At 41.4% G+C, this 25,668-nt stretch overlaps 1 protein-coding gene across 3 annotated transcripts in view; it reads right to left on the bottom strand.

The window, feature by feature from the left end:
- Nucleotides 1-25,668, bottom strand: part of MOB3B (MOB kinase activator 3B) — a 139,663-nt gene that overhangs the window by 96,899 nt on the left and 17,096 nt on the right. For all 3 annotated transcript variants that reach the window (XM_075020409.1, XM_075020410.1, XM_075020411.1), the window contains exon 2: nt 11,390-11,491. The gene's annotated coding sequence lies outside the window, so the exon portion shown is untranslated. The remainder of the gene's footprint in view (nt 1-11,389; nt 11,492-25,668) is intronic.

Genomic DNA, 25,668 nt, shown 5'->3' with positions numbered 1-25,668 from the left:
GGGGCATCGACAAGGCAATTGAAAGAAAAACACAAGTTCTCAGCCTCTAAAGACGACTTCTGTTAGGTGTAAAAGAAAGATACCCCTTCAGAGATGAAGTTACATGTCACCAAGACAAGTGGACCTCCATGAAAAGAGGTATCCAGTACCTGCGGGAATTAGCCGTGCTAGAGGTGATTTATAATGATCCAAAAAATAGGCAGTCACTCACAAATCCAGATAAAGTCCAATGCACACAACCGATGTGACAAAAGTTTCTACGAAGTGCACCACCAACCCATGCCAACTCATTGGCAGTAATGTCCTGGAAAGAAGGCTATGGACAAACGGTGGATGAATTAGCTATCCAACTCCAGCAATACGAAAGAAGTCTCTCTTCCTCCCTACAGGCCTGTGTCTCAGCTGTAGAGAAATTGTCCCGAGAGTTCCAGCAATTCAAAGTGGATATGTCCTCCTCCTCACCTGTACAGGCCCGCATCACAGTTATTGGAAGTAAGCGTTCCTCTGCCCAAGAGAGAGGAGAAAAAAAGTACACACGACGGGCTAACCTGTGGTTTTACCTGCGTGACCATGGAGAGGACATGAGGAAGTGGGATGGAAAACCTACCTCAGTTTTGGATGCACGGGTACGGGAGTTGCGAGACAAAACAACCAAAAAAGAGGATTCTTCTTGGAAAACTGCTGCTCCAGTTTCCCCTGAGCAGTCCCCCAGATGCAGTAGATGGGCCGATCTCATTTCTGATCCTCTTAAAGAGACTTCTGATTCACGTGTGCAAAAAGTGAGTAACGGATATTCTAACCAGGATTAGAGGGGCCCTGCCTCCAGCCAGGTGGAGGAAAGGGACAACCGAGTCTACTGAACAGTGTGGATTCGATGGCCTGACACATCAAATCCACAGGAATATAAAGCTCTAGTAGACACTGGTACACAATACACCCTAATGCCATCAAGTTATAAAAGGGCAGAACCCGTCTGTATCTCTGGTGTGACAGGGGGATCCCAAGAGCTAACCGTATTGGAAGCTGAAATGAGTCTAACCAGGAATGAGTGGCATAAACACCCCATTGCAACTGGCCCAGAGGCCCCGTGCATCCTTGATATAGATTATCTCAAAAGCGGGTATTTCAAGGACCCAAAAAGGTACCGTTAGGCCTTTAGTATAGCTACATTAGAGATGGAAGAGATTGAGCAGCTGTCTACCCTACCTGGTCTCTCCCAAGACCCTTCGGTTGTGGGGTTGCTGAAGGTTAAAGAGCAACAAGTGCCAATTGCCATCACGACGGTACACCAGCGACAGTATCGCACCAACCGAGACTCCCTGATCCCCATCCATAAGCTGATTGGCCAACTGGAGAGCCAAGGAGTGATCAACAAGACTCACTCACCCTTTAATAGTCCCATATGGCCCGTGAGAAAATCTAATGGGGAATGAAGACTAACAGTAGATTATCGTGGGCTAAATGAAGTCACGCCACCACTGAGCGCTGCTGTGCCAGATATGTTAGAGCTTCAATATGAACTGGAATCAAAGGCAGCTAAGTGGTATGCCACAATTGACATTGCTAATACATTCTTCTCCATTCCTTTGACAGCGAAGTACAGGCCACAGTTTGCTTTCACTTAGAGGGGCGTCCAATACACCTAGAATCGACTGCCCCAGGGATGGAAACACAACCCCACTATTTGCCATAGACTGATCCAGACTGCACTAAAAAAGAGTGAAGCTCCAAAACACCTACAATATATTAATGACATCATTATATGAGGCAACACAACAGAAAAAGTTTTTGAGAAAGGGAAGAAAATAAGCCAAATCCTTTTAAAGGCTGGTTTTGCCATAAAAGAAAATAAAGTCAAGAGACCTACGCAGAAGATCCAGTTCTTAAGAATAAAATGGCAAGATGGGCGTCGTCAAATCCCTGCAGACGTAATCAACAAGATAACAGCTATGTCCTCACCGACCAATAAAAAGGAAACACAGGCTTTCTTAGGTGTTGTGGATTTTTGGAGAATGCATATTCCAAATTACAGTCAAATTGTAAATCCTCTCTACCAAGTTACCCGAAAGAAGAACGATTTTAAACGGGGTCCTGAACAACGACAAACTTTTGAACAAATTAAGCGGGAGATTGTTCATGCAGTAGCTCTTAGACCAGTCCGGACAGGACAAGATGTTAAAAATGTGCTCTACACTGCAGCTGGGAAGAATGGCCCTACCTGGAACCTTTGACAGAAAACACCTGAAGAGACCCGAGGCCGACCCCTGGGGTTTTGGAGTCAGAGATATCGAAGATCCGAAGCTTGCTATACTCCAACTGAAAAAGAAATATTGGCAACATATGAAAGAGTTCGAACTGCTTCAGAAGTGGTTGGTACTAAAACACAGCTCTTAACACCCCGACTGCCAGTGCTGGGCTGGATGTTCAAAAAGAAAGTTTCCTCTACACATCACATGACTGATGCCACATAAAATAAGTGGATTGCACTGATCACACAACGAGCTCGCATAAGAAACTCCAGTCGCCCAGGAATTTTAAAAAATGATCACAGACTAGCCAGAAGACAAAAATTTTGGAATGTCGCCAGAGAAAAAGGTGACACGGACTAAAGAAACCCCGCTGTATAATAAACTACCAAAAAATGAGAGGCAATATGCCCTGTTCACTGATGAGTCCTGTCACATCGTAGGAAAACATCGAAGGTGAAAAGCTGCTGTATAGAGTCCTACACGACTAGTCACAAAAACTGCTAAAGAAGAAGGTGAATCAAGTCAGTTTGCAAAAGTGAAAGCCATCCAGCTAGCTTTAGACATTGCTAAAAGAGAAAAGTGGCCAATGCTTTATCTCTATACTGACTCATAGATGGTGGCAAATGCCTTATAGAGGTGGCTACAACAATAGAAGAAGGGCAACTGACAACACAAAAGTAAACCCATTTAGGCTGCCGCACTGTGGCAAGATATCGCTGTTCGAATAAAGAAGCTAGTGGTAAAAGTACGTCACGTAGATGCTCATATACCCAAGAGTCGCGCCACTGAAAAACATCAAAACAATCAGCAGGCAGATCAGGCTGCCAAGATTGAAGTGTCTCAGGTGGACCTGAACTGACAACGTAAAAGTGAGCTATTTATGGCTCAATAGGCCCACGATACCTCAGGCCATCAGGGAAGAAATACAACATATAAATGAGCTCGAAATCGAGGGGTGGACACTATTACACAGGTCATCCACAAATGTAAAACATGTACTACAATTAAACAAACCAAGCGACAAAAAACCCTGTCGCATGGGGGGCGATGGCTGAAATATAAACAGTGAGAAGCCTGACAGATTGACTATATCACACTCCCACGAACACACCAAGACAAGTGCCATGTGCTTACAATGGTAGAAACAACCACTAAATAGCTGAAAACATACCGTGTCCCATGCCACTGCCCAGAACACTATCCTAAGCCTTAAAGAGAAAATTTTATGACAACATGACACCCCAAAAAAAATTGAGTCGGACAATGAGACTCATTTCCGAAACAACCTCGTAGACACCTGGGCCAAAGAACATGGCATTAAGTAAGTATATCACATCCCTTATCACGCACCGGCCTCCGGAAAAATTAAACGATACAATAGACTGCTGAAAACTACATTAAAAGAGATGGGGGGTGGGACTTTCAAACATTAGGATACACTTTTAACAAAAGCCTCCTGGTTAATTAATACTAGAAGATCCGCCAATCGGGCTGACCCTGCCCAACCAAGACTTCCACATAGTATAAAAGAGGATAAAGTCCCTGTAGTGCGCATAAGGAGTATGTTAAGAAAGACAGTCTAGGTTAGTCCTCCCTCAAACAGAGACAAACCCATTCAAAGAGTTGTTTTTGCTCAAGGACCTGAGTACACCTGATAAGTAATACAAAAAGATGAAAAAGTTCGATGTATACCTCAAGGAGATTTGATTTTGGAAGAAAATAGCCAGTGAATTGGGCTGTATAATATTTAACTGCTAAATAACCTACCAATGCATGTCATTATAACTATAATGTCTATATACCATATCAAAGATATTACTGTAAAAATTACCCAAATGACTGCAGCATGGACTTTAAAACTAAACCAAGTACAACAGCAATAAAACTTAAACTGACACCCAACAATTTCCTCAAGATCAACATCTTCAACCTCCAGACCAAGGGCGTGAGTTGCACCAAATGTACTAGCCACAAGTTCCAAAGGCAACATGCAACAACCCAACATCTCACACTATCTCTCTTACCCTGAAAAACTGTTACAACAAATAAAGTCCCAAAGTCATGGACTAAATAAATCGATGGACACATTAAAAGAATAGCCCATAGGCTAAAACAATACCATTTGTGTGTGTGTGTGTGTGTGTGTGTGTGTGCAGGAGAAAAAAGAACAAGTTCATATACTTATATATATATAAGACAAAGAAAGTAGTAATAGTTGATTAGAAAATGTAAGATCTAGACATGATGTAGATAGTATAGAATAAGGGGTGGATAATGTCCTGGGTTCAGCTGGGATAGAGTTAATTTTTACAGGAACCTGGGAGGTGGGGGGCATAGCCGGGGCAGCTGACCTGAACTAGCCAAGGAGCTATTCCATACCATGTCCCATCACGCTCAGCATATATATAGGGAGCGGGCCGGGGGGGGGTGGATCCTTCTTTCGGTGGGGGAAGTGGTGGAGCGTCGGGTCCCAGGTGGTGAGCAGTTGCACTGTACATCACTCTTTTTGTATACTCGTTCATTAGTACCGTTGTTGTTGTTGTTGTAATTCCTTTGTGTTGTCCCAGTAAACTGCCTTTACCTCAACCCTCGAAGTTCCAGGTTTTTTTTTCCTTTTTCTCTCCTCCGTCTTCCCCCCATCCCACCGGAGGGGGGCGGGAGGAGTGAGCGAACGGCCGCGTAGTTCTTTGTTACCGGCTGGGCTAAAACCACGACAATGCTGAAGTACAAATAATTATTCAGTAAGGAAAGGCCTGTTCTGAAATCTGAAAACACCTTTCCTATTTACAAAGTAAAAATCAGTCAAGTGAGTAGGAACAATAATATTCTGTGTAACTTATTTACATACTTCAATTTCTGCAGTTCAGGTAAGTTTTACCTGAAATCAGAAGGAAAAAAAAATGTTGTGCAATTATTTGTATTCATAGTGAAAACTTCATGATATGAGAAGACATTCTTCATGGGCAAAAACCCCTCCACTTACTAACCTATAATGTACACAAGGAGATTAAGATTTACCTTATGGTTGTGCCAGAGTTGAAACAGAAAGGAAAAAGGATCAAAGCAAATTTAGGTTACTGAGAAAATGTCTCTCAAAAGCAGCATACACAAACACAGGAACAAGGTTCTGAGGGTCAGTGTATCTTTTCCTATATTCCAACCTATCCTCAATAATCTTGCAAGTACCATAAAGACTAATGTCCCAGAATTAAGGGTGTCTGATTATTACTGTAAGACTTAGAAGAAGTATTCACAGATATGTTTAAACAATGCCTCAGTTTCCCAGGTGCTGGCTTGGATAGCTTCTCCACAGCTTGTACAGTGAAAGTTTTCAGGTAGAACCATCACTATAAAGGACAACAATGACATGCTGCAACCTTTGTGCATGGTTTCTGTGTTATCTATATGAAATCTAGAGCACATCAATTAATACACAAAATAACAATAGTAAATGGTAGCATCCAGTGAAAGGAAGCTTACTCATGCTTCAAGACAAGAATTGGCTTTTTTTTTATTGTGGTAGAAGTCCCAGAAACTTTAGGAAAAAAATCAGAATTTGGCTTAAAGTTCTCCCCCAGAAAGGATTCCTGTGGTTTCTCCAAGTTCTTCCCTTTCCTCCAAAACTACTAGGGTTACCTTACACTAATCTCTATGTGACAACCACAGTAACAACACTGCAGCTTCAAGGTACTCACATGGAAAGCACTGACTGGGAAGAAGCCTTCCATAGTCAGAAACAATTCCCACATACAGCAATATCCATTCATCTGACATGAAATAACTAGCCTTTGTTTTGTCTGTGCATGGGGAAAAAAAGGAGCAAGTGATTTCATGAGACTAATAAAAGCCACAATTGTAAAAGATCAAAGAAAACAGCATAAACAGTATTTTTACAATCAAGGTGCCAAGCCTCGATGAAGTAAATATAAATGACCTTTGATTATTTTCTTGTTTAGACTAATAACCATTCTACCCCCTTTCTAAGGTAACAAATTAGAAAGGGAAAGCAAAATACAATGGATAGCTGTCTGTAAAACTGAGTCCTTTAAAAATGAACATAGTTATGTAACATGTGACAAACAATAACTAAATTGGATCAACTTCTGCCTGAAAATCTCTAAGCTATGCTAATATAGTAGCAATATATGACAAAGGGAATAAAATAATGCCTTATGATTCTGCCAAAACCCAGAGATTTTCATAGCAATAAAATTGAAAAATAATGGCTGAAGAACAGGGTCAATCCCTCTGTTGTGACTGAGTAGCAATGGCTTCAGTGGGCGTCAGGGTGTTCGCAGTCCTTTTCAGACAAATGCCCTTAATCATTTTATCAGCATATCATGAGCATACCTTAGAGGCGATGTTAGGTAGAACTATTGCATTTTAGTATCCCAGTGCTTTATTTGCAACCATTTAATTGCACTTCTTTCAACAAATTTTCCTTCTACAGACTACAAAAAGGAGAAGTCCCTCTTTCCTTTCAGGAAAATTGTTTGTACAAAACAGTTAAAAGTTGACTTAAACAGCAATCATTTCTACGATGAAATACATTAGCTGTTTGACAGCAGCAGAATCAGATATGACTGCTCAAATCTTAGGTGATAAGTGCTGTTTATTAACCCAAATGAAGCATGCTTTTCACCATGGCAATAAAGGTTTGTGTTTTAACAGAGGACTCACCTCTCAACCAGTATCATTCTAGTACCTTCTACAAGTCTTAAATGTAATTACAACACATCTGAAGTTCTGGAAAGGTACACTGATCACCATGAAACTACTGAGCATACCCTGGCACTTAATTCTTCACTGCAAGTTTATATTGTAACAGCATCCATGGCAGTCCAGTCAGGAACATGGCCTTACTGTAGCATACAGTTTAAAGTGAACTGAAATAGGTCTCTCTCAGAACTACAGTAAAGAAACTGCAAAAAATGCATGGTTTAGATTACACTGAAGTTCAGCCTCTGTTCCTTTTTCATCCAGGAATTTAAGGTCTTGACCTTCTACAGATTGATAGTCATGCAGGGTTATGTATGGCTACAACTTTTTTCTGAAAAGTCAGTCCTGCCTCACCTCCACCCCTTTCATGTTCCTGCCTTCTTGCCATCTTCCCTATGATACATGGCCCAGGTGTTTATATATCCCCTTGCAGGGAGCTGTACAAGACGAAGAAGTAAACTGCAATAACTAAACAAACAAATGACTTTTCATCCCAATCAACTTCTTTGATCCCCTGCTTGGTCACACAGCACAGGGAAGAGGACAACATAAGGAAAAGTCTGTGTGGAAAGCAGATGGAATATGAAACCCATGGGAGTGGTTTTTCAGCCACAGCCACTTTAGTGAATCACAGCGTTTGTCATGATCATTTCAGACCTCCCAAACCTTTAAAGCAGGTGGGGAACTCCCCGTAGCTCAGGCAGCTACCAAGGCTGAAGTCTGACAGCATGACAGATCACAGTGAAGCATGCAGTTCTGACAGTCCCTTTGAATGCCGATTTTTTGTTACACACCCAAGTTCTTCCAGCTCTCTCCCTGGTTCACAGGCTTTTACTGGTCTGAGCTGTGGCTAGCATACGTGCAAGCACAGTCACCAAACCACATTCTCTGTAAGTACACAAGCAGCCTCTGCTTTCAGTTATCAGGCCCTTGTGACCTGCTATGTCCCTCCACCACTAAGAAAGCAAAGCCTTTATGAGTGCACATGCCTTGTCTCGCCAGCTGCTGTTACAATCATCGCTCTCGTAAACAGTTACCATACTGAGTAGTTCGGCTCACCCACTGCGGTAGGAGTAGCAACAGAACCAGCTCACTAACCCTGCTTCTGCCAAAGTCTTTCAGTCTTTGTGGGTGGAGTTCTCACCACAACAGTGTATAGTTGTTACACTTCTGTAGCATGCTTATTGCAGCATTGGCTGCAACAGATAAATGTTATCCTTTAAAATCAATATACAGAGGACAGGTGAAGGTAGTAAGAAAATTTTAATGGCCTTGAAGAAGAAGAGGAGATACAAATTAAATTACATGGTGATTCTCTATGATAATATACATTTATCTTCTCCAGCTTGTTTCATTTCTGACTCCAACCTCTTTCTGAAGATGAAATTTTGACTATGCTGCAGTCAGTGGAAGTTCTGATACTGACTTCAATAGAGCTAAAATTTTACTTTTACACTCTGAACACTCTCCTTTGACAAGACAATAAGAACTCTTTATTAAACTACAGTTGAACTTTACAAATCTCTTTGTTCTGTTCAGCTTAATCTACTCCTAAATCTACATTCTGGCTTTTAAAAGTACTGGCACAATTGAGTAGACAGTCAAGAAAGTTCAATTAACCATTTCTTGCTCACTCCTACACTTTCAGAACATCCACACAATCCCCATACAAAAGGCTAAAATTAAGTCCACTGAAGCCTGTTGAAAAAATGCCAGTCAGGTCATATGAGTGATAGGGAACAGCAAAATATGCACACACAAAAATGTGGTCTCAGACCTCATGTCAAGGCCTTACCCTTCTCCTTTGTGTACAGATCAACCAGATGGCAGGTCTCCCTGTACAAGGCAATACAATGGCTTATCTGCTAGAAGACAGCAGTTTATGCCCTAGACCTTCAAGCACTGTACTCTGCATGCAGTAAGCAAACTCAGTTTTATTTTTGGTCTAAATCTTAGCTTTAGGAAACCACGTATGTGTTCTGCTTTAAGAAAAAAGTCTAAATCATATGTTCCATCTCAGTGACATTTCAGCTAAAACCACTCATTTTCTTGTCCAGGGAAAGCATGCAAAGAAACAGAGATATAAAAGCAGAGTCATGTTACATATACTATGCTGACAGAGACAAATAATTAACACTCCACAGAGAAAACAGGGCTTCCTGCAAGCATAGATATTGAAAATAAGATGTAACAAGGCCAGTCAACATCCATTCCGACCCTTTAGCCTTGTCTGGCTTCTGCCACCAAAGCTCAAGTTACTGTGCAGAGGGTGGACAGGGGAGAGAGAGGCAGGTTGGTGACACAGTGCCTCTGCAACTGTCCTAAGAAGTTCGGGATTTCAGAGATGTTTTCCAAAGCAAAGATCTCCAAGGAGGCTACAGCATCTTCAGTCGGTGCACTGCACCCTTTCTAACAAACACTGGTAATTCTCAACATGGCCATCGTGATTTTCAGTTACAAAAAATTAGCTTAAACTCTATGTTGCCAAGAGACAAAATTTGCCTAAAATCATGTGGGAGTCAGTAACTGAGGTCAAGTCTGACATATGCAGCCCCTCAAATTGACTGCCAATAACTCAAAACTGAGTGAGATTGCTATGGGCACTACACTCTCCAGTAGGAGCACAGTGAAGGTGGCTTCAGTATTAACAAAGGGGAAAAAGGATTTATTTGTCTTTAAAAAGCAGGGCTGATGAAGACAAGGCAAAATGCATAGTTCTTTAAAAGTGGTAGAATATGAAAAAAAGTTATAATTTAATTGTGAATATCTTTCAATTATTTATACCATAAATCTAAAACTTTGTCCTGAAATGGAGCTCCAGGAGCTGTAGGACTCAATCCATTGACTTTAAACCACAGTTCTGCATGGTTATCAGGAAAGCTAAGTGTATGAAACAACAGAAGAAATCTTTGTTTCCTGTGGTTTGGATCAAAGTGCTTAATATGGCAGTTAGGGACAGTGGCAGCAACTACAGTTGATTATGGATGTTTTCAAACTCTTACCAAGGAGACATAAAGTCAAGGTATTTGTACCTGTGTCTTTTGAAGAACACAAAAGATTTCACAGATCTGACAGAAATGATGATTTTGTAGGTCAAGGGTCTGGTGTACTGGTAGCCTGCAACTTGGCAAGTCATACAGTGCTTCAGCAGTGTGCAGTCACAAGGCATAGCCTCTGCAGTTAGTGGTGGGGTCACAAGTGTCTAGTTGTGCGATCTGTGCTTTCAAAATTCAGAGGAATAAATCATCCACCATGTTGATTTATATGTTGGTGTTATGGGTTTGTGTGGCGTGGGTTTTTTTGGTAGTGGGGGAGGGGCTGCAGGGGTGGCTCCTGTGAGAAGCTGCCAGAAGCTTCCCTGGCTCCAACTTGGACCTGCCGCTGGCCAAGGCTGACCCTGTCAGTGACAGTGGTAGCGCCTCTGGGAGAACAGGTTTAAGAAGGGGAACCTGCAGTGAGTAGTGGGATTGGAATGTGAGAGGAACACCTCTGCAGACAGCAAGGTCAGTGAGGAAGGAGGGGAGGAGGTGTGCCTGAGGAGGTGGATGCCTCTGCAGCCCATGGTGAGGCGGCAGGCTGTCCCCCCCAGCCCATGGAGGGGAGCAGGCAGCAGAGGCCCCTGAAGATGGTCGAGACTCCATGGGAAAGCCCGCACTGGAGCAGTGTGTGAAGATCAGCCCACGGAAAGGACCCACGCCAGGAAGTTTGTGAGGAACTGCAGCCCGCAGAAAGGACCCACGTTGGAGAAGTTTGTGAAGGACTGTCTCCCGTGGGAGGGACCCCATGGCGGAGCAGGGGACGGGTGAGGAGTCCTCCTCCCGAGGAAGAAGGAGCGGCAGAGACAAGGTGTGGGGAGCTGACCCCAACCCCATCTCCTGTTCCCCTGCGCTGCTGGGGGGAGGAGGGAGAGAGAACCGGGAGTGGGGTGAGCCGGGAAGGAGGGAGGGGTGGGGGGAAGGTGTTCTCAGGTTTGGTTTTACTTCCTAATATCCTTGTTTTGATTTGATTTGTAGGAAATTAAACTGATTTTGTTTCTTCCCCAAGCTGAGTCTGGTTTTTGCCCATGACCATAAGTGGTGAGCGATCCCTCCCAGTCCTCATCTCGACCCATGAGCCTGCCTTTATATTTCTCCTCATCCCACCGTGGCTGGAGAGGGGCGAGTGAGCAAGCAGCTGTGTGGTGCTCTGTTATTGACTGGGCTGAAACCATGACAGTTGGCCTTAACTTGCAGGATGAAACTGACTTGATGGCTGAAGAAATTTTTCTCCAGAGAACCATTCTGATGACCACCCTGCAACTTTACCATGTTCAACCTTATCATTTGGTCACAATGACCTACTATTATGCACAGGGGGAAAACCAGAGAATGTGCTAAATCTGTGCCCCCCCCCCACCCCAAACCAGCCTAGAAACAGAATACCTGGGGCTAGGTAATCATCCACACTCCAGAGCTCTACATCAGGAGTCTTACAGGACTCACTTGGAGAAAAAAATCCAGTGTTTTCTTTGCCATCTGCGATACCTGAAATATAATGAAAGTAAGTAAATGAAGTCAGAGACATGATATATCAAACACTTAATATGGGAAAGAACACTGAGGATAGTAGTAACCACCTCCTTGGAGGACAGTGAGTGTCCTCTCCAATTCATGATACAACTGTTGCTGTAACAAGGATTGTTCACCTCGGGAGAGAATAGGACAGAAAAAACGTGCTGTCCCTACTGCAGTTTAGCAGAGACTAAGTAGCCAGGACCTGCCATTGACTGGATAGCTCTGCACAGGCCACGATGCACGAGCAGTAGAGGAGCAATGCGCTAGCAATATGCTGTAGGGAACAACTGCAGAACAGCCTTCTTCCCCCCACACACCAAAGAGTAACTTTCCAGTTTATAATTCTACTTTGCCTTTCTAGCGAACTAAAACACTTTCAAAGCCTTTTCTACATACTGCTTAATGCATACTGTGCTTCAGAAGGCATTTAAGACAGCAAACAAAACTTCTATTCACAAACTGATCTGGAAGGAGAGTTTGGGTGTTTTTTTAATTAGTCCCTGCAGCAAGCCATTTCTAGGCAGAAGTACAGTATTTGATTACTCTTTACAGTTTGTGGTGAGAGCAACTCTCTGCTGTGGTTTAACCCCAGCCAGCAACTAGGCACCACGCAGCTGCTCACTCACATCCTTCCCCCCCACCCTGTGGGATGGGGGACAGAATCAGGGAAAAAAAGTAAAACTCATAGATTGAGATAAGAACAGTTTAACAGAACAAAAAGGAAGAAAATACTAATGATAATCATAACAACAACAAAATTACAATAATAACAACAATAATAAAAGAATTGGAATATACAAAACAAGTGATGCACAATGCAATTGCTCACCAATTGCCAACCAATGCCCAGCCAGTTCCCAAGCAGCGATCTGCCCCCCGCTCCGGCCAAGTCCCCCCAGTTTATATACTAGGCATAATGTTACATGGTATGGAATATCCTTTTGCTTGGTTTGGGCCAGCTGTCCTGGCTGTGTTTCCTCCCAATTTCTTGTGCCCCTTGGGCCTTCTTGCTGGCTGGCCATGAGAAGCTGAAAAATCCCTGACTTAGTCTAAACACTACTTAGCAATAACTAAAAACATCATTGTGCTATCAACTTTATTCTCATACTAAATCCAAACCATACAATATACCAGCTACTAGGAAGAAAATTATCTCTATCCAGCCAAAACCTGGACACTCATCCAGCACTAGCTCTGAGATCAGGTTTCTGTATTCCCCTAAACCATTTTGTATTATGCCGTACTCTGCTTCTAACCATGCACAAAAAAGTTTACTGTGACAGAGCTATAGGACCAAGCTCTTAACAGGCATAAAAAGAGGAAAACTTTCTTCACTGCAAGCTAAGGATCTGGCTTTTGAAACCAAGTTGCCCACAGCTGTGGCCAGTAAAAACCCAATACTACAGAAAGAAGGAAACAAAAATCATTATTCATACAACATGCAAAAATTACCAGCAGGGAGGGATAAGATGGGTTCTTTCCTGACCATTATAGCAAGCAGTTTACTCTGAAGCAAAAGAATTGAGTGCCCCTTGTGGTGTGTGTGGCCATAGCTGCCAGCAAACAGGGAAAGCACAGCTGACAGCCTCTGGAAGGTGCCATTTGAAGGACTCTGCTTTGACCTAGAGTGGTTCACAACAATCTGGCACTGCTTAGTTTAGCTCTAACTAAAAGCCAATTGCTGATTTTAATAAAAAATTGACTGTAATGCTGGCAGTTTGAAGGTGGGAGTTGTCAAGGTGTCTTAAGTTTCCTCCTGCAGAACTAGTTTATGCAGCACGTTTCCCATAAGTTCAGTAACTCCCCAACAATTTCCAACCAAGAGAAAAGAAAACCCGATAGCTTCCTGTTTCTACTTGTACACTCATGTGTAGCACATGCTGTGACTCGAAAGAAAGGTCTCTGTCTGTCTAAGGCCCCAACCAGAGCAACACCATTACAAACTTTTAGTTGTTGGTATAACTAGAATGTCAGTAGGGAGGTTCCGTGGTGATGTTTCTTAATGAACCCTTTAAGCTTTAAGGCCACTTTCCACCACACCTCATCCCATGGCCTCACATCTTCTAAAGCAGAGATGTACAGAAGAGCTTTAGAGGGAACTGCTAAAAGGCACCTAAGTCCTGGCACTTTTCCCTGAGAGACTGTAGATACTGGGGAACATATGTTGCAGGAGAGGCTGTCTTATCAAAGACACATCCAAACCAATAGGTGGTTACAGTGATTACAGCAGTGAAGGAATTCACAGCACCTCCACTATATCACTAAACACATGCATATAACACATACACCATCAAGACTCTTATTCCCTCAAAATAAGGTAAGACTTACACATTCACATAACCCTTAGGACATCAGAAGCAGAGGCTGGTTTAGAGTAATTATAGCAAAAAAAAAAAAACAAACCAGAAAATCACTGAAGAGAGAAAATACACTTTGCGAGATCAGAAGCAGGAAAGCCATCAAAATGTGTGGAGAAGTCATTGGAGTAAACTGCCCTGCGCTGTCTGCACTACCTGCACTCAGACTTTCAGTCTTCTATCTTATTCTTTTAACAGCTCACTTTCAATTTGAGAATCTGAATATATGGCACTTTATTATTCACTAATATTCTGCTGCTGGAAAACTGACTTAAAAGTATGCCCAGAAGGCCTGCAAGATAAAATTTTTGCAGATAATTTGAAGAACCTTACAGAAATCATAATTTGTACATTCAAGTTAATTGTATTTAACTGAAGAAAAACAACACTAAAAAATATCCTCCCAAAACATCACTTATTGCTTGGTCTTAGATGGTGATTAGCACCTGAGGTTTCCACCCTACCCCAGCCCTCCCCTCACTTTTGTAGTCTTCCAAGTGGGAGACACTTGTATCTGTAACACACTTTTCACCCGTTCATCCAGACCACAGCCTAGATGCCATACCCTGGCTCACATCATAATAGAAACAAAAGTATCTGTTATATTGTTGAATGTCTCCATGCCCTGGTTCTAGATCTCCTTCCCTTTCCTGCTTCCTACCAGAAACACACATCCTGCAACACCCAGCAGATAATGGTGTTGAGATTTTTTCTTCACTATATATTTAGCCCTTCTACTACATGGATTTATTATATTTATTTTAACATTTTCATTTATCCACCAGAATTTTACAGAATCTTTAACAATACTGAGATTGCTGATTATGTTCACACAAATTTTAGTACTTGTAATTTATTCCTAAATTGGCATTAAGCCAAAACAGCCTTAGACCTATTGCCCTTTAGGATGCTTTCATCATTCTGGTTGCTACATAAATAAATGCTTAGGAAATTGCATTGCTACCCTGCTATTGTTTATCCCATTTCAATCACATCTTTTGCCACCCATGCATTCCATGCATTATGGTTTTGATCCAGTCCCAAATTTGAGTAAACCCAGCTGTATCACACACAATATCTGCTATCAGAGAGGCAGATGCCATCATAATTTGAGGCAGCAATCACTACACATGCCAAGAGTACTCCCTAATAACAATACATCTGCTCTCTAAAAAGCATGCTACCCAGCTGACTAACTGAGAAGACTGAATCCCTATCCTAACACAGCAGGGACAGAAGTCCAAGTTTTCATTAGAAAAATGAGTGAGAACCCAGGATGGCAAGCCACACAACTAAGTTTCTAAGCAAGCAGTTTCCTGAGGGAGTCACTATCTTTCAGACCAGTACCCTGGCTCCAGCAAGACTTGCAACTTAGACTATAGATATTTCTTTAGTAACCACTGGTAATACCCAAGGAATACCAAGGTGCAAATCACTGGAGAGGTATCTGTAGGTACCATGATTACAGCAAATTGGATGGTAGTTAATAGACAGCTTCTTCCATACCACTTCATGTGCTTAAAACACACATCTCACCAATGCTATAAGATCAGACAAAGAATCAGAAATGCTTTCCCCTGTTGCTTTTTCTCTATAAGGAATTTCTATTCCCTCCTAGTCTTCTCTTTGTTCCAAAACATCCTTTTCATTTTCCTTGTGCTTTTTTTCTTTCTTCCTTCTTCACTCTTCTACTTAGTATTTCTCACAGTCACATCCAGGAACTGCAACAGGCTTTGGTTTAAGTGCCAGCTAAACAGCAATTTAGAAGGCTGACAGCACGCACAAAAGCAAAGGCTGCTGGCTACATCCCGTTTTGCCTCTATTGAGTTTCTAACCCTAGGTTCAACTATGGAAAACAATCACACAAATATACAAAGATAGTGTAAACCACCTACATTTGCTGCTTTTTATATAACCATGTGCAGACAGGTTCAATTATTAAACTATTGCATGTGTGTGGGAGTACATGCAATTAGAGAAGTATTCTTCTTGCGCACTTCCTGTTTTAAGGACAGGACAACATACTACAAGTTATACAGCCTGTAAGACCAGAGCCTATCACCCAATTCTTCATCTGCTTGCTCTAAAATAAAAAGAGATTAGCTCCATTTAGGTCAGAGCCAGACTGATGTGGCACACCTGGGAATTTAAGATAAAATCCACTACTCTGTGATTCATTCTTTAATACACCTGCTTAAGTTGGCATGAAAAATGTGGTATAAGTAATATACAAATTTAGAGAACATGATCACTGTAAAGGAACACGATAAATATAGGAGAAAACTTCAAATACTGACTACACCAGTTATAATTACAATGCAATAATCTACTACTGCCAGGAAATCAGGGTTTTCCAAATTCTGCTAAGCATCATCACTCTTCCGTTTCTTTCAGCTCCAACTTCTTTATTTTAAAACAAATATCAACACTGGCACTATGTTTTCCACCACTTACTAAAAGAAAAAAAACACTAGTCAAACGAACAGGCAAAACTGAAATGATCTGATTATGGAAAAATAAAGAGCTACCTTGCAATGCAAGCACACCTTCAGATTCAAATAGATCTTGATCACTGGATTAACAGGAGTTAAATTAAGCTTACAGCAGTAAAATGGTCATGCCGCTATATTTCAACGCAAGGTTAATATATCACTTTCAGAAGTCCTTCCAGACCTCTCTAAAGGCCTAACCAAGACTTACTTTATTATAAACATATTGATAAGTCTCAAGAATATAGTAAAAACATAAGGGTGCTTCTGAAATTGTGTAGGCCCCATGCAAACTGTACTATTTGAAGTCCAATATAATTTAGTGAAGCAGATTACATCTAGAGAGAGTTCACAGAGTCATAGAATTATTTGTGTTGGAAGGGACCTTAAAGATGATCTAGTTGCAATTCCCCTGCCATGGGCAGGGACATCTTCCACTAGACCAGGCTGCTCAAAGCCCCATCCAACCTGGCCTTGAACACTGCCAGGGATGGGGCATCCACAACTTCTCCGGGCAACCTGTTCCAGTGTCTCACCACCCTCACAGTAAAGAACTTCTTCCTTACACCTAATCTAAATCTACCCTCTGTCAGTTTAAAGCCACCACCCCTTGTTCTATCACCACCATGCCTTTGTAAAAAGTCCCTCTCTGGCTTTCTTGTAGGCCCTCTTTATGTACTGGAAGCTGCTATAAGGTCTCCCTGGAGCCTCCTCTTCTCCAGGCTGAACAACTCCAACTGTCTCAGCCTGTCTTTGTAGGAGAGGTGCTCCAGCCCCTGATCATTTTCAGGGCCCTCCTCTGGACTTGCTCCAACAGGTCCATGTCCTTCCTATGTTGGGGGCCCCAGAGCTGAACACAGTACTCCAGCTGGGGTCTCACAAGAGTTGCATAGATGTAATATGTAGCTGTTCTGGCCTACAGAGATATAACAGGTTCCTTTCACATTCTACAGATTTCCTTCAAAGTTTGTACATCTGATGTAACCTCTAATTTTTCAAGAGACATACCTGTGGAGACAGAATGTAAGCTTTAATTTCTAATACACAAGTACCTATCCAACACCCCTTAAGCCAAATGACATAATAACCTGCAAAATTCCACAGAGCAGTTGTCATCTATGCTAGGCTGGACACATAAAACTTTTGCTTGTTGACATTGGTCTTTGGATATACTGACTCATATTTCATCTGTGTGGCAGAGATACTGTATCCAGACTGTGAAACTGCATACTCCATACCTGAACTGTGCCTTGCACAAAAGAGATTTCAACATACAGTTGCTAAGGGCTAAGGGGTAACCTTATATGCTCGCTTCTGATCTGTCACATCCCTTTGTCACTAGGACTGTTAGATTAATTGCATGGTTTATTCCAGCATCAGGCAGATGTTACAGAACAGCTTCACTGAAAAAACACAGGAAACAATGTCAAGCATTACGCTTCTTGTCTGCTTAAGGCTTCATAATGTTTTGGTTTCTGAGACATTATCAGATTAATACAATTAGTCTAGGGTGCAGATGGTGCACTGCTGTACTACTGTTCACATTAAAAGCATTAAAAGCATTAAGAGCATTAAAAGATGTGACTTTGCTGGAACAGATTCCAAGAGTGCAGGCAGCAACCCAAACAAATGAATTGGTTCAGCTGCACTTCTTTTTTTGTGTGAAGGTATAATGAAATGGACTGAGGAAAGGGGACATCTACAGGGAATACAAGGAATCAACTCAATGTTTCAGGCCTCAGTATGCCTGAAAACTGAAACAACCCCTACTGTTACCTTACAGCCTGCTTTGAGTTGAAACACTAGCATGCACACAGAAGGATCTTCTGGAATAAATTTTCAGTATAAGGACAAATTCTTATGCTATACTTGCTCTAAGTAGAGAATAAGAACTGAGGCATGCTTTGCTTCCCCAAGAGGGTAAAAGAGGTAAAAAGGAGCACAGAACAGCACAAAACTATCCTGTTGTCCTGGTTTCACCTGGGATAGAGTTAATTGTCTTCCTAGTAGCTGGTACAGTGCTATGTTTCGAGTTCAGTATGAGAAGAATGTTGATAGCAACATCTGAAAACATCAGTGTTAAGTAGTGTTTAGACTAAAGTCAAGGATTTTTCAGCTTCTCATGCCCAGCCAGCAAGAAGGCTGGAGGGGCACAAGAAGCTGGGACAGGACACAGCCAGGGCACCTGACCCAAACTGGCCAACGGGGTATTCCATACCGTGTTATGTCATGTCCAGTATATAAACTGGGGGGAGTGGGGGTGGGGGATCGCTGCTCAGGGACTAGCTGGGCATCAATCGGCAGGTGGTGAGCAATTGCACTGTGCATCATTTGTATATTCCAATCCTTTTATTATTACTGTTGTCATTTTATTAGTGTTATCATTATCATTATTAGTTTCTTCTTTTCTGTTCTATTAAACCGTTCTTATCTCAACCAACAAGTTTTACTTCTTTTCCTGATTTTCTCCCCCATCCCACTGGGTGCGTGGGGAAGTAAGTGAGCAGCTGCATGATGCTTAGTTGCTGACTGGGGTTAAACCATGACACCTGTAAAGACTTAATTTACTCTACAATCAAATTAACACCTCCTTAAAGTAAAGCAGCAACCTTTTTGTGGGTAAACATGTTCCCACTTAAGTTCAAATTTCAAATCCAGTTTCCATGTCAGTTTTTGCAGAATGAGCATTAGTCCTTCCATGCTGTCGTACCCATGCACATTCACTCATGTTTACATATCTGAAACAAATACATGCTAGTAGTGCAGTACATTAGTTCTAGAGGAAAACCATGATGATGACCCCATGAAAGATAAGTAGCAACAGCCCCTTTTAATTATTTTGTTAAAGGAAGAAACCACTTCTGGAAATGCTATACCTGTCAACCATGAGATGCAATGGGATGTTAAGGACCTCCTAACTATGAAGCTTTAATAGCCAATTCTTCATGAAGATATAATATTTCAGAAAATGCACTTGCAATTGCCCTTTTCTATAATATTGTACAAAACCAGCCAACTAACAGTAATTCTGTCTGCTTTCTTTGTAAGTGGTAAGAGAGTAGTCTGGAAGGCCAACAAAGATTTGGCTTTTTAACATGAAAAATCATGGTAAAAACACACTTTTAGTGGATCTGAATTTTTTGTGTGCTTCCCGTGAAGTGCTTTTGAAAATAAATCTTGGAATTTAAGAGTCCTAGACATGTTTGAAAAATAGCTTTCATATCAGGTGAAATATACTGGACCATTGTACATTCCTTCCTTTAGTCTAACTAATAAAACAAGACTGACCTGTCTGAAGAGAAGCTTAGCTTTGATCATTAAAAACAGTACAGGTTGTGCCAAATTTAATACTAATGGTTGATAGTGTTACTGCAGCAATATAAACACAGTGATCAGGACATAATTAAACCCCACAATTTACAAATGACAGGGCAATATGAACAACACAATAACGTAATACCTAGCAGCTTAATTTACTGCACTGCTGAGCACAAGCTCATATTAAGAGCAACTAATGGCCCTGCCTTAGAAATCTAATAATTACAAATAATAACTCAGCAACTCCACCTTTCTGGACCAAATGTCAGATTATATGGCATAATAAACAATCACACATATTAAATCAAATAAGTGCATGAACAAAGTTACTAACTAGCAACTCCAGCAACTCTCAGTTACCTAACAGTAGCTTATTGGGTGGGACACCTGGAGAATGGAGAGTAAGGCAACTATGCCTCTGGACTGGTATTGCCTAAAACAGGCTAAATTCTGAAAGGGCTTAGGACTGAACAAATTTTGACTGTACAACTGACAGGGAGAACACAATTCCAGCCAGTGAGACAATTTCATACTGAGCACAGCCTGATCACATCAGCCACCTGACCTTGCCAGCACTGATGGTTCATCATTGCATACCCAGGACACAGAAATGTGTTGGCTTTGTGGTTACCGGGCCAGACCAGTCCTCAAAGTGTCACTACACCACGGTCCTCAGAGCACAAAAACTGGAGAAGACTTCTGGCCCTTTGGAGCACACTGGTGCAGCAGCACGCTCAGGCTAATCAATGCTCCCATAATGCACAACACTGGTGGCCCTGGCACAGATAAATACAGTAGTCCAGCAGGAGCAGGTGCAGCTGCCACTGCCACGACTGAGAACATGGCAAAATTTAAAGCTTTCAGGTAAGCCGTGTGGGTTATTGTCATAGCAAAGTACATAAACCCAGGGAATTTATTTCTTCTGGGATGAAGTGTAGGGTAGTGGTAAGATACAGAGGGGTTACAATTAGAGCCTTTGGGAAGGAAATCATCTGTTCAAATTTAGGTATTTCTGTTGTAGATTTTGACACATTTGGTTCTTGTCTAGACTTCCATTATAGTTAATGAAGAGAAACACATTTCTACGGCACAACTCGTCTCATCCTAGACATGTAAAATACATCACAGATGCATCGAATTTAAAAATGCTCATCTGTCTCCTCTGACAATAAAGGTAGCTAAGGTAGAGTCCAGATGTGCAAGTCTTACAGTGTAAGCTGGAAGCTGCAGATCCCATCCTTAACATCCCTTCATGCTCTCATCACTAGCACATCATTAGATTATGGGCATGCTCCTCTGCTCATTTTTCTTCTGTCTTAACAGAAGCACAGTAATGCTTATATGTAAAACAAGGTTTCATTAATACATCCAGGGAAAACATTATGTGATTCTCTGATGCAAGACATTTTTAGAAGTGAATAAATGTTTTGTAAATATTGTATTGGGTCTTCATGAAAAAGACAGTAGTAATTCTCTACTGAATTTTAATACATCAGTGTAGAAGTGCCTCCCATGGCAGATGATATTGCAGCAACAGATTATGAGACCTACGATTCTTATACACAGCTGACTTAAAACCTACAGGACAATAAAAAATAAACCCCAAACCCTGACACTTTCTATCTAATCCCATCGGCGACCTTATGGTTTTAATGTAGCCACTGGTGTCCTCACACATACTGCACTGAAATGTCAAGTTACTCCTTCCAGGCTTACTCCTCTTAAACACAGGGCAATTCCATTGACTCAGTACACACAGTTATAAAATATAACAAAGAGTTCAGAAAGATAAGCAGGTTAGCCACCACCATGGCAGAGATAAAGCCCTCCTGGCCTTAATTAAAGTAACTTTACTTGAAAAGGTGTGTAATGCCTGAAAAGTCCACTGAGTGCCAACAGGCCGGTGAGAACTGGGTAACAATTTTTAACAACACTGTTAGAAATCTATTGAAAAATTTAGCCCTGCTGAAGAAGACCAAAACCTAAAATATCTTTCTTGCTCCTCCTTGCTAGATATTCTTGATCTTACCTATCCAAGGCAAATGACTGCTAAATTCAAATGGTCATACATGGCCTCCACACATGCCCTAAATATAGTCTCCTTCCAGTCACCTTATTTTATTTTCATTGTATTGAATATGTTGCCATGAAGTGCTAGGCGTTACATTAAAAGGCTGTAACCAGTTGAATTCAGACTCTCAAGGCTAAATTCTTGATCTAATAAATCATATTGTCATGGCTTAACCCCAGCCAGCAACTAAACACCATGCAGCCGCTTGCTCACATCCCTCCCCCCCACCCTGTGGGATGGAGGAGAGAATCTGAGGGGGGGGGGGGGGAAGTAAAACTCATGGGTTGAGATAAGAACAGTTTAATAGGACAGAAAGGAAGAAAATAATAATGACAATAATAATAATGATAATAATGATAATTATTCTAATGATTATAATTATAATTATGATAATAATGATAATAATAGGAATATACAAAACAAGTGATGGACAATGCAATTGCTCACCAATCACCAACCGATGCCCAATTAGTTCCAAAGCAGTGATCCATCCCCCCCAGCCAACTCCCCCCAGTTTATATACTGGACATGACATGACATGGTATGGAATACCCCTTTGGCCAGTTTGGGTCAGCTGTCCTGGCTGTGTCTCCTCCCAGCTTCTTGTGCCCCTCCAGCCTTCTTGCTGGCTGGGCATCAGAAGCTGAAAAATCCCTGACTTAGCCTAAACACTACTTAGCAACAACTAAAAACATTGGTGTGTTTTCAACATATTCTCAGACTGAACCCAAAACATAACACTATACCAGCTACTAGGAAGAAACTCTATCCCAGCCAAAACCAGGACACATATGCATTCCTTATTATTCTGTGCAGCTTTCTACCACAGCATAAACTAACTCCTTATACCTACCTTACTTTCTCTTAGAAGACCTCAAGCTATGACCACCTTTTAATCCTAACTAGTTCCTAGAGGAGAACAGAGTTATAACAGACTTTGGAAAATAGAAGCTGTTTTCGTGATGACTGGCAGAGCTCTCTCTCCAGGCCTTTATTCATATGGTAAGTTCTGTTTTGCTTCTGTTTACAGTATGATGCAGAAGATAGCACCTGGAAGAGAGGATCTAGTTAATGAGGTCACCATAACAGACTCTTATCCATCATCCCGTGTGGATTCTGCAGCCTGTCTCAATGGAAAACAGCCAGCTTTGAGAATTTTGGATGCTGCTCTGCAGCAAACCTGTCTGTTTGAGTAGGAGGACTGGGTTACACAGGCTTCTCTCAGCTCATGCTCCAGCTTCACTGGTAAGAGATGGATCATTAATAACTTTATTTGCAATTCTGCTTAAAAAAGTGACCTGGCACTTGCATTTGGGTGATTGTATTTTATAAAGCAACACACAGCAGGACTCAAGATTGTCTAAAGCAAAAAGCAGAAGCAAAGTTCTGCTTCCTCCAAATCCCTCATAAAAGAGAGAGAAAGGCTGCCTAGCTATGCCATCAGGAAGAAATGCAAAATTTCCAAGGATTTAGCAAGGAAAAATTTATTTTTGCTAATTCCTCTGGTCTCAGGACACTAAAAGAGTTAAATCATGCAGCCCCTGTGCTGTGCACTACAGAGATGAGCCATATTTTTTAGCAGCTCATTCTATTCTTTTCCTCCATGACCAGGCACAAGATGCTTCAGCAAAGGGATTTTCAGCCTGAGCATTTTTGTTGCAAGACAAGGTCTCTTAAAGCTAGTGTCAAATCAAGACTTTGTTCAGGGATTACAGTGGAATGCTATCAGTATTCTACATGCTTTACATGACATTTTAGGACTCTTTTAGGATTCTTAGGCTGCCCCTGCAACCAGCCACATTTGGTGACACTGCAGAAATCAGTAAATTCCTAGCACAAGGCACTAGAAAAAGCTAGGAGGTAAGAAGCCTACACCTGCAAGCATAATGAGCCGTATAACCCAAGAGGAATTTTCCTTCTCTATAATTCTTTAAAGGCCATTAATGTAATGAAGTTGTATTTGGTGTCTTTATCAGTACAATAAACTAAAAAGAAATCAGATTATAAAAGCTACCTTTTATAATAGTGAAAAGACCTGGTTTTCAAGTGGCCCCTCTCTCCGCTGTAAGATATAACCACAAAATTCTTATCAAATCCAGTCCCACTGTCACTTCTGTAAAATATTTGTCTCCAGAAATCCTTTGAGAACAGCAGATGAAAGCAAGAAACATGAGAGCAAGTCATTTGTCCAAGGTTACATAGCAGGCCAATAGCAGACCAAGGAAGAAAACCACAGTTAACCTCATTTGGAGTTGCCATCTGTTCATAAAGCTAGACTCCAAACACGTTCTTGAAGCAGACTTTGGCACCTCTGTTTAACTCAGCTTGAACCTGCTCAATGAAACAACATACGTCCAATTTTCACTGGATAACGGAGTCCTGTGGATCTAATAGATTCACACTGGAAATGAAGTCTGGACTTTAAGATGTCAGAAAAACGGGTAGCACAAACTTGACATCTTCTTATCCCTCAGGAAGTTTTTCCTCTGACCTGCTAGGAAATTGCACTGCTCTTAAAGTCTTAATGTCATTAAACTAGAACAGGAATGGTCATAACTATTAAACTAGCAAGTTCAACCTGCAAGCAAACCAGAAAATAGTAGAAGCGGGAGGTGCCAGCTCAAGTGACCGGAAAAAGGTATGGACATGACTCATTAGATTTTCTGGGACAGATGGAAGAGTAGAGGACAAATTTAATACACTTTTGAGTTCACTTGTCTCCTGCACGTACTCTAGTCCTTCACCTAACTGCTTGATAGTCACCTCTTCTTCACTGTCTTGTTTCTTAGCTCTGGAAACTATCACTTTCCAAAGGAATAGCAATATTTTAGACTGAAGATATTTATAAGGTATTGCTTAAGGTCTCTGTCTGAAAATGGTAAGTTCTGGGGAGGAAAAACAAAAATAGTATCAAGGGGCAAACTTAGTTGATGAGAGAAAATGCAAAACCTCTTGAGGTTCCAAGGCCCGGCATCTTCTCTCCCATTCCTGTGCCTCTTTCCAACATAGCACATCTGCCCATCAATTTGTGATTAACAGAGGACAGTTACTCATTCACCTTTGGGCAGCTAGAGTAAAGGCCTCTGTAAGTTTGAACTTATTCAGGTCATTTCCATACACCTCCAACTTGTGTGTAGGTTGAGACTCTATCACAGTAAATGGTTTTCTGGAACCAAGTCCTTTCGATCAGGGGAACAAAATGCATATCCTCCAAGCTAATTATCACTATCCCATTGAAGGAAGAAATGAGGCCTCCATTTGCTAATAATGCTTCTGGTGCTGACAACCGCAACAAAATTAAGGAAAAAATATTTTAATTCAGGAAATTGCTTTGTTCAAGACCCCATTAGAAATATCATGCATTATATTTATCAAGATATTTCTTATAAGGGTATATATTACTTGTAAGGACATTCCTTACAAGAAATTAAACACCTTAAAAACAGGTTACCATTGATCTCCTCTGATCAAGACCCAAATGTCTATGTGAGAATCCCACCACAACTCTCTTCACAGAGATGCAAAGACTTAATCCTTCAGCCCAAATTCTGTCCAGAAAAAAGAATGTCAGTGCTAAGCACTCAGCGCTGGGAGTTCCCCTTCCTTCTTACCCCATGCTGGGAGAGAATAGGTGCATCATATAATTATTAGTTGCTTGGCTGGCAATAGCAGTTGTCAACACCCTTCCTGTGGAGTGTTTTAAATTAAGCTGCTGCATAAGCTACAGGGAAAAAAAACAGAAACAAACCACAAACCACTCACCAAGTTAAAAAATGGACTCTTTTTGTGGATGAAGTAACATCTCTACAAAGTAAAGGTGGTCCAAACCAAGGAGACAAGATGGGTAGAAAAAGCCATAAAGCCAGAACAGCACTTTCTCTCTACTTCTCAAAATACTCTTTAATTTTTAAA

The sequence above is a fragment of the Buteo buteo genome, chromosome Z, assembly GCF_964188355.1.
Source record: "Buteo buteo chromosome Z, bButBut1.hap1.1, whole genome shotgun sequence".
NCBI classification, from domain to species: Eukaryota; Metazoa; Chordata; class Aves; order Accipitriformes; family Accipitridae; genus Buteo; species Buteo buteo.
Note: the sequence above shows the minus strand (reverse complement) of the source record. Positions and strands in the feature narration are given on the sequence as shown.